This window comes from Globicephala melas, chromosome 19 (genome assembly GCF_963455315.2).
Source record: "Globicephala melas chromosome 19, mGloMel1.2, whole genome shotgun sequence".
Taxonomy (NCBI): Eukaryota; Metazoa; Chordata; class Mammalia; order Artiodactyla; family Delphinidae; genus Globicephala; species Globicephala melas.
The window spans coordinates 4,394,119-4,409,820 of NC_083332.1; the positions used below are offsets into that span (position 1 = coordinate 4,394,119).

General features: G+C 35.8%; 1 non-coding gene across 1 annotated transcript; it reads left to right on the forward strand.

The window, feature by feature from the left end:
* The first annotated feature begins 5,575 nt into the window (after positions 1-5,575).
* Positions 5,576-5,681, forward strand: LOC115847784 (U6 spliceosomal RNA). Its single transcript, XR_004037479.1, has one exon. It is a non-coding gene; the product is annotated as a U6 spliceosomal RNA (small nuclear RNA).
* The last annotated feature ends 10,021 nt before the right edge of the window (positions 5,682-15,702 follow it).

The following is a 15,702-nucleotide window of genomic DNA, read 5'->3' on the forward strand; positions in this document are numbered from 1 at the left end:
CCCACATCCCTATGGTCAATAAATCTACTACAAAGGAGGAGAGAATATGCAATGGAGAAAAGACAGTCCCTTCAATAACTGAGCTGATCAAACTGGAAAGCTATAGCTAAAAAATGAGATTAGAACATTTTCTCACACTGCACACAAAAACAAACACACTTAGATATATAATCCATTTTGTATTACCCCAAACAAATCTCCTAGGAGAGAACATAAGAAGAACGCTCTTTTGCAATAAATGGGAACACTTTCTTTTTTGGATCTGTCTCCTCATGGAAAAAGACATAAATATTCCATTGTATATTGGACCTAGACCTAGAGTCAGTCATACAGAGTGAAGTAAGTCAGAAAGAGAAAAACAAATACCATATGCTAACACATATAGATGGAATCTAGAAAAAAAAATGGTTCTGAAGAACCTAGGGGCAGGTTAGGAATAAAGACGCAGATGTAGAGAATGAACTTGAGGACAAGGGGATGGGGGAGGGTAAGCTGGGACGAAGTGAGAGAGTGGCATGGACATATATACACTACCAAATGTAAAATAGATGGCTAGTGGGAAGCAGCCGCATAGCACAGGGAGATCAGCTCAGTGCTTTGTGACCACCTAGAGGGAGGGGTTATGGGGATATATGTATATGTAGAGCTGATTCACTTTGTGATACAGCAGAAACTAACACACCATTGTAAAGCAATATACTCCAATAAAGATGTTAAAAAAAGACATAAAAACAAAAATAAACCTAAATCAATTTAAAATCTTTTGCAGAGCAAAGGAAACATTAGACTAAATGAAATAGAGAGTGAAAAATATACACAAAGTATATGATGGAGAAGGGGTTAATATTCAAATTACATAAAGAGCTCATCCACTCAATATCAAAAACAAAGGATGAAAACATGGGGAGAAATGCCTACTAGACATTTTTCCACAGAAGGTATACAGATAGGCCACAGGCACATGAAAAAAATGCTAAACATCAGTAATCACTAGATAAATGCAAATCAAAACCAGAATGAGACATCACCTCACATCTGTCAAAATGGCTCTCATCAAAAAGTCTACAGATAACAAATGTTAATGAGGATTGTGAGAAAAGGGAACCCTAGTACACTGTTGGTGGGATTGTAAACTGGTACAACCACAATGAAAATATTATGGAGGTCGTCAAAAAACTAAAAGGAACACTATTGTATTAAGAAACATTCCACTGCTGGGTAGTGGAAGTGAAAATGAAAGAAAATGAAAATACCAATCTGAAAATACGTATGCACCCCAATATTTATAGCAGTATTATTTCCAATGGTTAAGATATGGGAGCAAAATAAATGTCCATCAACAGATGAATGGATAAAGAAGCTGTGACATATATATATATATATATGTGTGTGTGTGTGTGGGTTTGTGTGTGTATAGATAGACAGATATACATATTATTCAGCCTTAAAAAAATAAAAATTCTGCCAGGTGTAACAACATGGATGGATGTAGAGTGTATTAAATTAGTGAAATAGTCAGACAAAGACAAATACTCTATGTTCTGACTACATGGGGAATCTAAAAAATTAAAGGAATGTATATAACAAAATAGAAATTGACTCACAGGGAACAAATTAGTGGTTACTAGTGGGGAGAGTGAAGGGGGAACAGAGAGATAGTAGCTTCTTTGTCTTAATCCAATATGCCTATATATAAACAAACATGGATGTATTGTACAACATAGGGAAATAGAGTCATTATTTTGTAATAATTTCAAATGGAGTATAATCAATAAAAATGTTAAACCACTACGTTGTACCAATGAAACAAATATATATCAACTATACTATAATATTATATATCAACTATACTTCAATTTAAAAAATCCCTTCAGTGGCTGAATGGATTTTTTTTTAAACAAGATCAATTATATACAGTGTGCAAGAGATCTGTGTTAACTTTAAGGCCATAGATAGGACAAATTGCATTGGCAGGCAGATTCTTAACCACTGCACCACCAGGGAACCCCTGCATATATTTTTAAAAAGGGGAGAGGGGAGCCAGAGGATGGAGTATGGAAGATCCTGAGCTCACCTCCTCCCATGGGCACACCAAAATTACAACTGCTTACAGAGAAGTTATCTCTGAGAATGCTCTGAAGACTAGCAGAAAAAATTTTCCACAACTCAAGCTATAAAGGAGAAACCACTAGGCACGTAAGAGGCTTAGAAACACAGTCTAGTTAGAACCCACACCTTCAGCACTGTGCCCCACGATTTAGAGACACCACAACTGCATAGGTCCTCCCCAAGGAGGGAAGGGTCTGAGCCCTGCATCAGGCTGCCCAACCCAGAGTTCCTGCATTGGGAAGGAAAGAACTCAGCAGGTCTGGCTTTGAAAACCTGCAGGGCTTCCTTTCAGGAGAGCTGGAGGCTAAAGGAAACTGAGATTCCGCTCCTAAAGGGCACACACCAAACCTCACATGTTCTCAATCTCTGTGCAGAGCCAGTAGTCTGAAAGACATCTGGGTCAGACCCACGTGCTAATCTCAGAAAGCAAGAGGCAGCTTGGACTCCTGCTAGGGACTGAGACACTCACAGGCAACATTTTAGAATCTTCCCTCCATTTGATTAGTGTCAGGGGCCTGCCGCATTCACCACCATGTCTGCAGCACTCCTGCACCACCAGGCCTCACAAGCAAACACACTGGGGGCCTTCCCTACCCACCTGTGCACCTGGAGCAGACCCATAATGGAGGGCTGCCTTGCCTATGAGCACACCCACAGCAATCACATAATGCAGGACCTCACAGACATTTAGACCAGGGTCCAATACAGCCTACCAGCTTGTCCACAGTAGTTGGCCCTTCTACAACAGAAAGGGACATGCAGCCCACATAGGGGACATCCCTGCAGCATCTGGCTGTGCTGGCCAGAGGAGAATGTGCTGCTGGGCCCTGTAGGCCATCTCCTGTATAAGGCCACTTCTCCAAGACTGAAAATGTCACAAGGCAAACCTAATAAATACAAATGCACAGAGAATTAGAAAACATAAGGAAATAGAAGAGTATATTACTAATGAAGTAACTAGACACAGTATCAGAAAAAGAACTAGACAAAACAGGAATAAGCATCCTACCTGAAAAAAACGTGTTCAAGGTAATGATTATCAAGATGCTCACCCACGTCAGGACACAGTGAGAACTTCAACAAAGCACAATAAAATGTAAAAGAGAACCAAAGAACTGAAAAATACAATAACTGAGACTAACACACACACACACACACACACACACACACACACACACACACTACAGGGAAGCAACATTAGATTATATGATACAGAAAAACAGAAGAGTCATCTGGAGGACAGAGTAGTGAAACTCACCAAAATTTGAATAGCAAGAAGAAAAAAAATTAAGATGATAGGTAAAGAGACCTCTTGGAAAACATCAAGAATACTAACCCTAGCATTATAGGGGTCCCAGAAAGAGAAGAAAGAGAGTAAGGGGCAGATAACTTATTTTATGAGCGGATATAACAACTGACAATTTTCCTAACCTGGGAAAGGAAACAGACATCAAGTCCCAGGAAGCACAGAGTCCCAAAGAAGATGAAGACAAACAGATCCACACCAAGACACATTATAATTAAAGCGTCAAAAATTAAAGACAAAGAGGGATCATAGAAGGAATGAAATAAAAGTAACTGGGTAGGGACTTCCCTGGCAGTCCAGTGGTTAAGATTTCACCTTCCAATGCAGAGGGTGCAGGTTCGATCCCTGGTCAGAGAGCTAAGATCCCACATGCCTTGAGGCGAAAAACCAAAACATAGAATAGAAGCAATATTCTAAACAAATTCAAGAAAGACTTTAAAAATGGTCCACATCAAAAAAGTGTTAAAAAAAAAAAGTAACTGGTTATGTGCAAGGTATTTTCATAAGACTATCAGCTGAATTTTCAGCAGACTTCGCATACCAGAAAGGAATGAAAATATATTCAATGGTCTAAAAGGAAAAAGGCCACAGCAAGAATACTGTACCAGCAAGATTATAATGCAGAATCAAAGGAGAGAGCAAGCATTTCCAGGCTAGCAAACACTAAATGAGTTCATCACTAAGAAAGCATCCTTATAAGAAATGTTGAAGGAATTTATTTAAGCTTAAAAGAAGCTTAAATAAATTAGCAACAAGAAAACACACAAAAGTAAAAATCTCACTGGTAAGGGGAGTATTGTAAGGGGAGTAGATCGAACACTTATTAAGCTTCCGTAAAGAATAAAAGACACAAGTAGTATTCTTTTGAAGAAAGAGAAGGCCCAAATAAATTAGAAACAAAAGAGAGACACCACAGAAATGCAAAGTAGCATAAGACATTTCTACAAACAATTACACACTAAAGAGTTGGACACCTAGAAGAATTGGATAAATTCCTAGAATTATAAATCTTCTAAGACTGAATCAGGAATAAATAAAAAACCTAAAAGATCAAATACTAGTAATGAAATTGGTAGTCAAAAAACTCCAATAAATAAAATCCCAGGACCAGGTACCTTCACTGATAAATTCTACCAAATATTTAAATGAAAGTTAACATCTATCCTTCTCAAACTATTCCAAATAATTGAAGAAAGAGTGTTTCCAAACTAATTTTCTGAGATCAGAATCAGCCATAGATGAAAACCAGATAAAGATACTACCAGAAAAAGTAGGTTACAGGCCTTACTCCTGATGAACATATATGCAAAAATCCTCTGCAAAACATTAGCAAACTGAATTCAACAATACATTAAAAAATCCATACCCCGTGATCATGCGGGATTTATCTCAGCAATGCAGGGATGATTCAATATATGCAAATCAATTAAGGGACACACCAGATTAGTATAACAAAGTATAAAATCAAATGATCATCTTCATAGCTCCAGCAAAAGCATTTGACAAAAATTCAACAAACTTCAAAATCTGATAAAGCTCTGAACAAAGTTGGTATAGAGGCAACATACCTTTATATAATAAAGGGCATATATGACAAAAACCACAGCTACCATCATACTCAATGATGAAAAGTTGAAAGCATTTCCCGTAAGAACAGGAGCAAGACAAGGATGACTGTTCTCACCACTTTTATTCAACATAGTATTAATAATCCTAGCCACAGCAAAAAGACAAAAATAAAAAAGGGGATCTAGTTTGTAAAGGAACTAAAACTGTCACTGTTTGAACATGACACATAGAGAAAACCCTAAAGATTTCACCCACAAAGTATTAGCATGAATAAATTCAGTAAATTTGAAGTATACACAATTAACATACAGAAATCTGTTATTTTTCCTGCACCAATAACAAACTATCCAAGGTATGAAGAAAAAAATATGATTATATTAAAATGATAAAAGACCTAAGAATAAATTTATCCACAAATGTGAAAGATTTATGCACTGAAAATTATGACATGGATGAAACAAATGGAAGATGACACAAATAAATGAAAAGATACCTTATGCTCTTCGATTGGAAGAATTAATATTTTTAAAACAGCTATACTACTCCAAGCAACCTACAGATATAAAGCATTCCCTATCAAAATACCCATGAGTGCTCGCTTTGGCAGCACATATACTAAAATTGGAAAGATACAGAGAAGATTAGCATGGCCCCTTCACAGGATGACATGCAAATTTGTGAAGTTTTCCATATTTTTTGGACAGCTACATGTAAAAGAATGAAATTAGAACACTCCTTAACAGCATACACAAAAATAAACTCAAATGGATTAATGACCTAAATATAAGGCAAGACACTGTAAAACTCTTAGAGGAAAACATAGGCAGAACACTCCATGACATAAAAGCAAGATCCTTTTTGACCCACCTCCTAGAGAAATGGAAATAAAAATAAACAAATGGGACCTAATGAAACTAAAAAGCTTTTGCACAGCAAAGGAAACCATACACAAGACAAAAAGACAACCTCAGAATGGGAGAAAATATTTGCAAATGAAACAACTGACAAAGGATTAATCTCCAAAATATACAAGCAGCTCATGCAGCTCAATATCAAAAAACCAAACAACCCAATCCAGAAATGGGCAGAAGACCTAAATAGACATTTCTCCAAAGAAGATATACAGACTGCCAACAAACACATGAAAGGATGCTCAACATCATTAATCATTAGAGAAATGCAAATCAAAACTACAATGTGGTATCACCTCACACCAGTCAGGGTGGCCCTCATCAAAAAATCTACAAACAATAAATGCTGGAGAGGGTGTGGAGAAGAGAGAACCCTCTTGCACTGTTGGTGGGAATGTAAATTGATACAGCCTCTATGGAGAATAGTATGGAGGTTCCTCAAAAACCTAAAAATAGAACTACCATATGACCCAGCAATCCCACTACTGGGCATATACCCTGAGAAAACCATAATTCAAAAAGAGGCATGTACCACAATGTTCATTGCAGCTCTATTTACAATAGCCAGGACATGGAAGCAACCTAAGTGTTCATCGACAGATGAATGGATAAAGAAGATGTGGCACATATATAAATGGAATGTTACTCAGCCATAAAAAATGAAATTGAGTTATTTGTGGTGAGGTGGATGGACCTAGAGTCTGTCATACAGAGTGAAGAAGTCAGAAAGAGAAAAACAAATACCATATGCTAACACATATATATGGAATCTTAAAAAAAATGGTTCTCAAGAACCTAGTGGCAGGACAGGAATAAAGATGCAGACATAGAGAATGGACTTGAAGACACGGGGATGAAGTGAGAGAGTGGCATGGACATATATGCACTACCAAATGTAAAATAGCTAGCTAGTGGGAAGCAGCCACATAGCACAGGGAGATCACCTCCGTGCTTTGTGACCACCTAGAGGGGTGGGCTAGGGAGGGTGGGAGGGAGACGCAAGAGGGAGGAGATATGGGGATATATGTATATGTATAGCTGATTCACTTTGTTATAAAGCAGAAACTAACATACCATTGTAAAGCAATTATACTCCAATAAAGATGTTTAAAAAAAAAGATCTAGTAAAGGGAATGATGATTCATGCCAAAAAAAAAAAAAAAAATTAGGGCTTCTCTGCTGGCTCAGTGGTTAAGAATCCGCCTGCCAATGCAGGGGACATGGGTTCGAGCCCTGTTCCAGAAAGATCCCACATGCCGTGGAGCAACTAAGCCAGCGAGCCACAACTACTGAACCCTGTGTGCCTAGAACCTGTGTTCTGCAACAAAAGAAGCCACTGCAATGAGAAGCCCACGCACCACAATGAAGAGTGGCCCCCGCTCACTGCAACTAGAGAAAAGCCCTCACACAGCAACAAAGACCCAATGCAGTCCAAAATAAATAAAATAAATTAAAAAAATACCCATGACATTTTTCACAGAACCAGAACAAATAATCCTAAAAGTAATAGAGAACCACAAAATACCCACATTGCTTAAGCAATCCTGAGAAAAATGACCAAAGGTGGAGATACCACACTCCCTGAATACGATGCTACAATAATCACAAAAACAGACACAGAAATCAATGGAATAGAATAAAGGGCTCAGAAAGGAACCTGCACACCTATGGTCAATAAGTCTACTACAAAAGAATCAAGAATATACAATGGAGAAAAGACAGTCTCTTCAATAAGTGGTGTTTGGAAAACTGGAGAGTTACCAGTAAAATAATGAGAATAGAACATTTCCTCACACTGTACACAAAGACAAACTCAAAATGGATTAAGGACCTAAATGGAATACCTCAAACCCTAAAACTCCTAGGAGAGAACATAGGCTGAAAATTCTTTGGCATAAATGGGAACACTTTCTTTTTTGGACCTGTCTCCTAAGGGAAAAAAGACATAAAAGCAAAAATACACAAATGGGACCTAATTAATTTTAAAATCTTTTGCAGAGCAAAGGAAATGTTAGACACAATGAAAAGGTAACCTACAGAATGGGAGAAAAATATATGCCAAGGATATGATCGAGAAGGGGTTAATATCCAAATTATATAAAGAGCTCATCCACTCAGTATCAAAAAACAAACACAAAAGGCTGAAAAATGGAGAGAAACACTTAATAGACATTTTTCCACAGAAGATATACAGATAGCCATCAGGCACATGAAAAAATGCTAAACATCACTAATCATTGGATAAATGCAAATCAAAACCAGAATGAGAAATCACCTCACATCTGTCAAGATGGCTCTCATCAAAAAGTCTAGGGCTTCCCTGATAGAGCAGTGGTTGAGAATGTGTCTGCCAATGCAGGGGACATGGGTTCGAGCTCTGGTCCAGGGAGATCCCACATGCCATGGAGCAACTAAGCTCGTGTGCCAAACTACTGAGCCTGCTCTCTAGAGCTCATGAGCCACAACTACTGAGCCTGCATGCCACAACTACTGAAGCCCATGCACCTACAGCCCGTGCTCTGCAACAAGAGAGGCCACTGCAATGAGAAGCCCATGAACCGCAATGAAGAGTAGCCCTCACTCGCCGCAACTAGAGAAAGCCTGCACACAGTACAGACCCAAAGCAGCCAAAAAATTAATTAATTAATTAATTTTAAAAAAAGTCTACAGACAGCAAATGTTAGGAACCCTAGTGCATTGTTAGTGGGATTGTAAATTGGTACAACCACTATGAAAATATTATGGAGGTCGTCAGAAAACTAAAAGGAGAACTACTGTATTAAACAATTCCACTGCTGGGTATATACTCAGAGAAAGTGAAAACACCAATTTGAAAAGATACGTGCACCCCAATATTTATAGCAGCATTATTTACAATTGCCAAGATATGGAAGAGACCTAGATGTCCATCAACAGATGAATGGATAAAAAAGATGTGATATATCACACACACATATATATACCACACACACATATATATGTATATATATATATATCATACACACATATATATATATAATGGGATATTACTCAGCCATAAAATATAAAAATTACTCAGCCATGTGCAAAAATATGGATAGACCTAGAGTATATTATATGAGTTTTGGATTTTGGGGTATTTCATTTAGGTCCTTAATCCATTTTGAGTTTGTCTTTGTGTACAGCATGAGGAAATGTTCTAATCTCATTATTTTACCTGTAGGTCTCCAGTTTCCCAGCACCACTTATTAAAGAGAATGTCTTTTCTCCATTGTATATTTGTACCTCATTTGTAGTAGATTTATTGACCATAATTGTGTGGGTTCCTTCTGGACTATCCATTCTCTTCCATTCGTCTATGTTTCTGTTTTTGTGGCAATACAATTCTCTTTTGATTACTGTAGCATTGTGTATAATCTGAAGTCAGGAAGTGTGATACCTAACCTTATACCTTAAGTTACTAGGAAAACAAGAACAAACAAAACCTAACGTTAGTAGAAGAAAAGAAATCATAAAGATCAGATCGGAAAGAAGGAGTAAGAGAAAAATAGAAAAGATCAACGAACAAAGACCTGGTTCTTTTAAAAGATAAAATGGATAAACTTTAACTAGACTCATCAAGAAAAAAAGAGAGATGAATCAATTCCAAAAAACTGGAAAAGAAAAAGTCTCAAATAATACCATTGAAATAGGAAGGATTATGAGATTATCATGAACATTTTATACTCCAATAAAATGGACAACTTAGGAAAAATGGGCAAATTCCTATAAATATAAAATCTCCCAAGACTGAATCAGGAAAGAGTAGAAAATATGAACAGACCAATTACCAGTAATGTAATTAAATAAGTAATAATAATTTAAATAAGCCCAGCAAACAAAAGTCCAGGTCCAAACAACTTTGTAGGTAAATTCTACCAAACAGAGCATTTTAAACCTATACTTCTCAAGCTATTTCAAAATATTGGAGAGGAAGGAATGCTTCTGAAATCATTCCTCAAGGCCACCATCACCTTGATACCAAAACGACAAAGATATCACATAAAAGTAAACTACAGGCCAATATCGCTGATGAACATAGATGCAAATATGTTCAAACTTATATGATCTACCCTATTAATGAACTGAAAAATAAAAATCATATGATCATATCAAATGCAGAAAAAGCTTTTGAAAGAATTCAACACTGATTTATGATAAAAATTGTCAACACTATGGGTAAAGAGGCAACATAAATTAACTTAATAAAGGCCACATATGATAAATTCACAACTAATATTATACTCAACAGTGAAAAGCTGAAAGCATTTTCTCTCAGATCAGGAACAAGAGAAGGATACCTATGCTTGCCACTTTTATCAACAAGTATTGGAAGTCCTAGTCATAGCAATTAGACAAGAAATAAAACTAAAAGAAATCCATATGTTGACAATGATGTGGGAAAAAGGTAACCACTGTGCACTTTGGAGGGAAGTAAATTGGTTCAGCCACTATGGAAAAAGTATGGGGATTTGTCAAAACAATTAAAAGTAGCTCTACCCTATGTTCCAGTAATTTCACTTTGGGGTTTTTATCTGAAGAAAAAAAAATATAATTAATAATTAGGAAAGGTATATACAATCACTGCAGCATTATTTACAATAGCCAAGATATGGAAGCAACCCAAATGTCCATTAATCAATTAATGTGTAAAGAAGAAGTGGTATATATATATGTGTGTGTATATATACACACACATGTATACGTACACCATATATACATAATATATATATAATATATACAATATATACTATATATAATACATACATGCTATATACACACACAGTGGAATATTACTCAGCCATAGAAAAGAATGAAATCTTGCCATTTGAGACAACATGAACAGACCTAGAGGGTATTATGCTAAATGAAATAAGTCAGACTGAGAAAGAAAAGTACTGTATCATTTCAATTATTTATGTAATCTGAAATGAAAACAAATGAACATGTAACAACGGCAACAACAAAACCAACCCGATTTGTAAATACAGAGAAAAAACAGGTGGTTGTCAGAGGAGAGTGGGAGGAGGAAAGAAATAGGTGAGGGAGATCAAGAGGTACATACTTCCAGATGCAAAAGAAACCAGTCACGGTATGAGATGGTGTACAATTTTGGATATGTAGTCACTTACTATAATAGAATTGACTGGTGATTGTCCCCAGTTACTACGCTAGAATTTGTACGGGGACATATCATAAATAGACTTACTGTACTGATCATTTTGAAATGTATAGATATATCAAATCATTACATCAGGCAACTGGAACTACCAGTGTTGTTGGTCAATTATACTTCAAAAACAAACTCACAGAAAAAGAGATCCAATTTGTGGTTACCAGAGTCGGGGTGAGGTAGCAGGGGGAATTGAATGAAGGCAGCCACAAGCTACAAATTTCTAGTTATAAGATACATAAGTACTAGGGATTTAATATACAATATGATAAATATAATTAATACTGCTTTATGTTATATGTGAAAATTGCTCTCTGTTACATATGAAAGTTGTTAAGAGAGTATATCCTAAGAGTTATCACAAAATTTCTTTGCTATTTAATTCTGTATCTATGAGATGAATGTTCACTACACCGATTGTGATAATTGTTTCATAATGTATGGTAGTCAAATCATCATGCTGTACATCTTAAACTTATACAGTGCTGGATGTCTATTATATCTCAATAAATCTTAAAGAAAAAATAAATAATACCTTAGTCAAACTCACTTAGGAAAATACTTTATAGCAAGATTAAGTGAATCCTATACCAGGACTCTAATGTTTTGGTTGTTGGGAAATATAATCAGTTTATAAATTTAGGAAAGGCATGTGATCAATTTGATAGATGCAAACAAAGTAGCATGGAAGAATGCTACAGGTAATAATTATAAAAATAAAGAAGATATTAATGCATATGTACCCAAAGAAATGTCACATACCCCTGACACTAGTTCACCTATAGAGAAGTAATAGATTAATTTCCTCTAACCATCAGAAAGATCACTAGGAGACATGAACACCTAACTTACTTAACAGTTTGAGGTGTTAGTAAAAAGATTACCATTGGAAAGGAAGGATTAAAATTATCTCCATTTGCAGATCATATGGATATATGCCTAGTAAGTGCAAAGACTCAATGGAAAATTGTTACAGAAAATAAGACAATAAAATATTGTAAAGGCTGTAACATAAGCATATAGTACATAGTTTATATATATACATTCCAAGCAGTTACAAAGTATATTAAAAGGGAGGCTGCAATTTTAAAAGTATAAAATAAAATAAAAATAAATCTAACAGCATACATGTGAAAATCCTATATGAATAAAATTATCAGGAGCTCCTTAGATAGATGATACAAATTTGAAGAAAAGGAAAATCAAACTATTTCCTTAAATAGAATAATAAATCTTACATGAGAGAAAAAATATACCAATACACATATGTGTCTATAAAATGTATATATATAAATATGTGTATATTTCTATATATGTGTGTGTGTGTGTATACACATAAATATGTTTCTGGGGGTAATTTATTGTTCACATAAAATGAGAAAATATATATGTAAAGTATAAATAAAATGAGTTATTTTGTAAAATTAAAGATTAGTTATTAAATATATTTTACATACAAGATATTTTATGTTAGCTTCATGGAAACTACAAAGGAAAAAACCTATTGTGGTTACACAAAAGATAAAGATTTCATACTACATCACAAAATAAATTTACAATGGAACTACAACAACACAGAAAAAAATGAATGGGTTATCATAAATCCTATCAACAATTAAACATTAATGGACTAAATTCTCCAATTAAATGACACAAGACAGTTGAATTAATTTTAAAAAAGAACCTAAAATATGCTGTATAAGAGAGACTCACTTTAACTTTAAAGACATATATAGGTTAAAGTGAGAGGATGGAAAAAGATAGTCCATGCAAACAGCAATCAAAAAAGAGCAGGAGTAACTATACTTATTTCAGATAATATATATTTTCAATCAATCTGTCACAAGAGACAAAGAATGTTATTATACAGTGAAAAAGGGGTCAAATAATCAAGAGAGTATTACAAGTATAAATATATATGCACCCAACACTGGAACATGTAAATATTTAAAGCAAATATTAACAAAACCATAGGGAGAAAAAGTAATAGTAGGGTACTTCAATACCCGACTTATAAACATGGATAGATCATCCAGACAGAAATTTAATGAGAGAAGCATGATCTGTGTAACACTTTAGAAAAGTAAACCTAAGAGATATATATACAGAACTTTCCATCCAAGAACACCAGAAAACACATTCTTCTCAAGGTCACATAAAACATTCTCCAGGGTATATCATTCCCGGGCCACAAAGATAATCTTAACGCGTTTAAGATTAAAATCATATCTCATAGCTTTCCAACCACAATGATATGGAACTAGAAATCAACAGGAAAAATTTACAAATACATGGAAATAACACACTCAAAAACAAACAAACAAACAAAACACACACACACTCTGGAATAACCAATGGGTCAAAGTAGAAATTAAAAGAGAAATTAGAATCTTGAGAAAAACAGAAAAAAAAAAACCGATACAGAATACCACAATTTAGGGGATACATCAAAAGTAGTTCTTATCCTTACATTAAAAAAAGTGAAACAAAATTTTCAAACTTTACACATCAAGGAAGTAGAAAAAATTATGCATAAAATTAGAAGAAGAAAGGAAACAGCAAAGATGAGAGGATAAATGATGGATAAAGAGACTAGAAAAAAAGAGAAATAAATCAAGCTAAGAGTTGGTGTTTTTAAAAAAATAAAGCAAATTGACAAACCTTTAGTTAGATTAACCAAGGAAAAAAGAAAGAGAAGTGAAAAAATCTGATGAATGAAAGATGAGACATCAAAGAAATACAAAGGGCCATAAGAGTATATTATTAACAAATTACACATCAACAAATTAGATAAATTATAATAAATTCCCAGAAGCTTGGAACCTACCAAGACTGAATCATAAATAGAAAGTCTGACAGACCAATAATAAATCAGGGCATTAAAATAATAAACACAAACCTCCCAACAAAGAAAAGCGCAAGACCAGATGGTTTCACTAGTGAATTCTACCAAATATTAAAAAAATAACTAAGAGGGCTTCCCTGGTGGCACGGTGGTTGGGGGTCCGTCTGCTAATGTGGGGGACGTGGGTTTGTGGCCCGGTCCGGGGGGATCCCGCATGCCATGGAGCGGCTGGGCCGGTGGGCCATGGCCGCTGGGTCTGCACATCTGGGGCCCATGCTCCGCGACGGGAGAGGGCACAGCAGTGAGGGGCCCACGTGCCGCAAAAAATAAAAAAATAATAAAAAAATAACTAAGACCAATCATTCTGAATCTCTTACAAAAATAAACTGAGGATGAGGGAACATGCCCGAGCAAGTTTTAGGAGGACAGCATTACTCTGACACCAAAGCCAGATGAGGAAAACTACAAGAAAATCTATAGGCTGATATGCCTAATGAATATAAATACAAAAATTCTCAGCAAATGTCTAACCAAATCCAACAGCAAATTAAAAAGATCATACACCATGATCAAGTGGAATTCATGCCTGGGATGGAAGGATGTCACTATATATATGTATGATATCACCTCATATCTGTCAGAATGGCTATTAACAAAAGCACAAGAAATCACAAGTCTTGACGAGAATGTGGATAAACGGAAATCCTAGTGCACTGCTGGTGGGAATGTATATTGGTGCAGCCACTATGGAAAACAGTATGGAAATCCCTTGAAAAATTAAAAATAGAATTACCATACAATCCTGCAATTCTATTTTTGGGTAGAAAATATTTGCAAATGAAGCAACGGACAAAGGATTAATCTCCAAAATTTACAAGCAGCTCATGCAGCTCAATAACAAAAAAACAAGCAACCCAATCCAAAAATGGGCAGAAGACCTAAATAGACATTTCTCCAAAGAAGATATACAGACTGCCCTCAAACACATGAAAGAATGCTCAACATCATTAATCATTAGAGAAATGCAAATCAAAACTACAATGAGATATCATCTCACACCAGTCAGAATGGCCATCATCAAAAAATCTAGAAACAATAAATGCTGGAGAGGGTGTGGAGAAAAGGGAACACTCTTGCACTGCTGGTGGGAATGTGAAGTGGTTCAGCCACTATGGAGAACAGTATGGAGGCTCCTTAAAAAACTACAAATAGAACTACCATATGACCCAGCAATCCCACTACTGGGCATATACCCTGAGAAAACCAAAATTCAAAACGAGTCACGTACCAAAATGTTCATTGCAGCTCTATTTACAATAGCCCGGAGATGGAAACAACCTAAGTGCCCATCATCAGATGAATGGATAAAGAAGATGTGGCACATATATACAATGGAATATTACTCAGCCATAAAAAGAAATGAAATTGAGCTATTTGTAATGAGGTGGATAGACCTAGAGTCTGTCATACAGAGTGAAGTAAGTCAGAAAGAAAAAGACAAATACAGTATGCTAACACATATATATGGAATTTAAGAAAAAAAAATGTCATGAAGAACCTAGGGGTAAGACAGGAATAAAGACACAGACCTAGTGGAGAATGGACTTGAGGATACGGGGAGGGGGAAGGGTGAGCTGTGACAGGGCGAGAGAGAGTCATGGACATATACACACTAACAAACGTAAGATAGATAGCTAGTGGGAAGCAGCCGCATGGCACAGGGATATTGGCTTGGTGCTTTGTGACCACCTGGAGGGGTGGGATAGGGAGG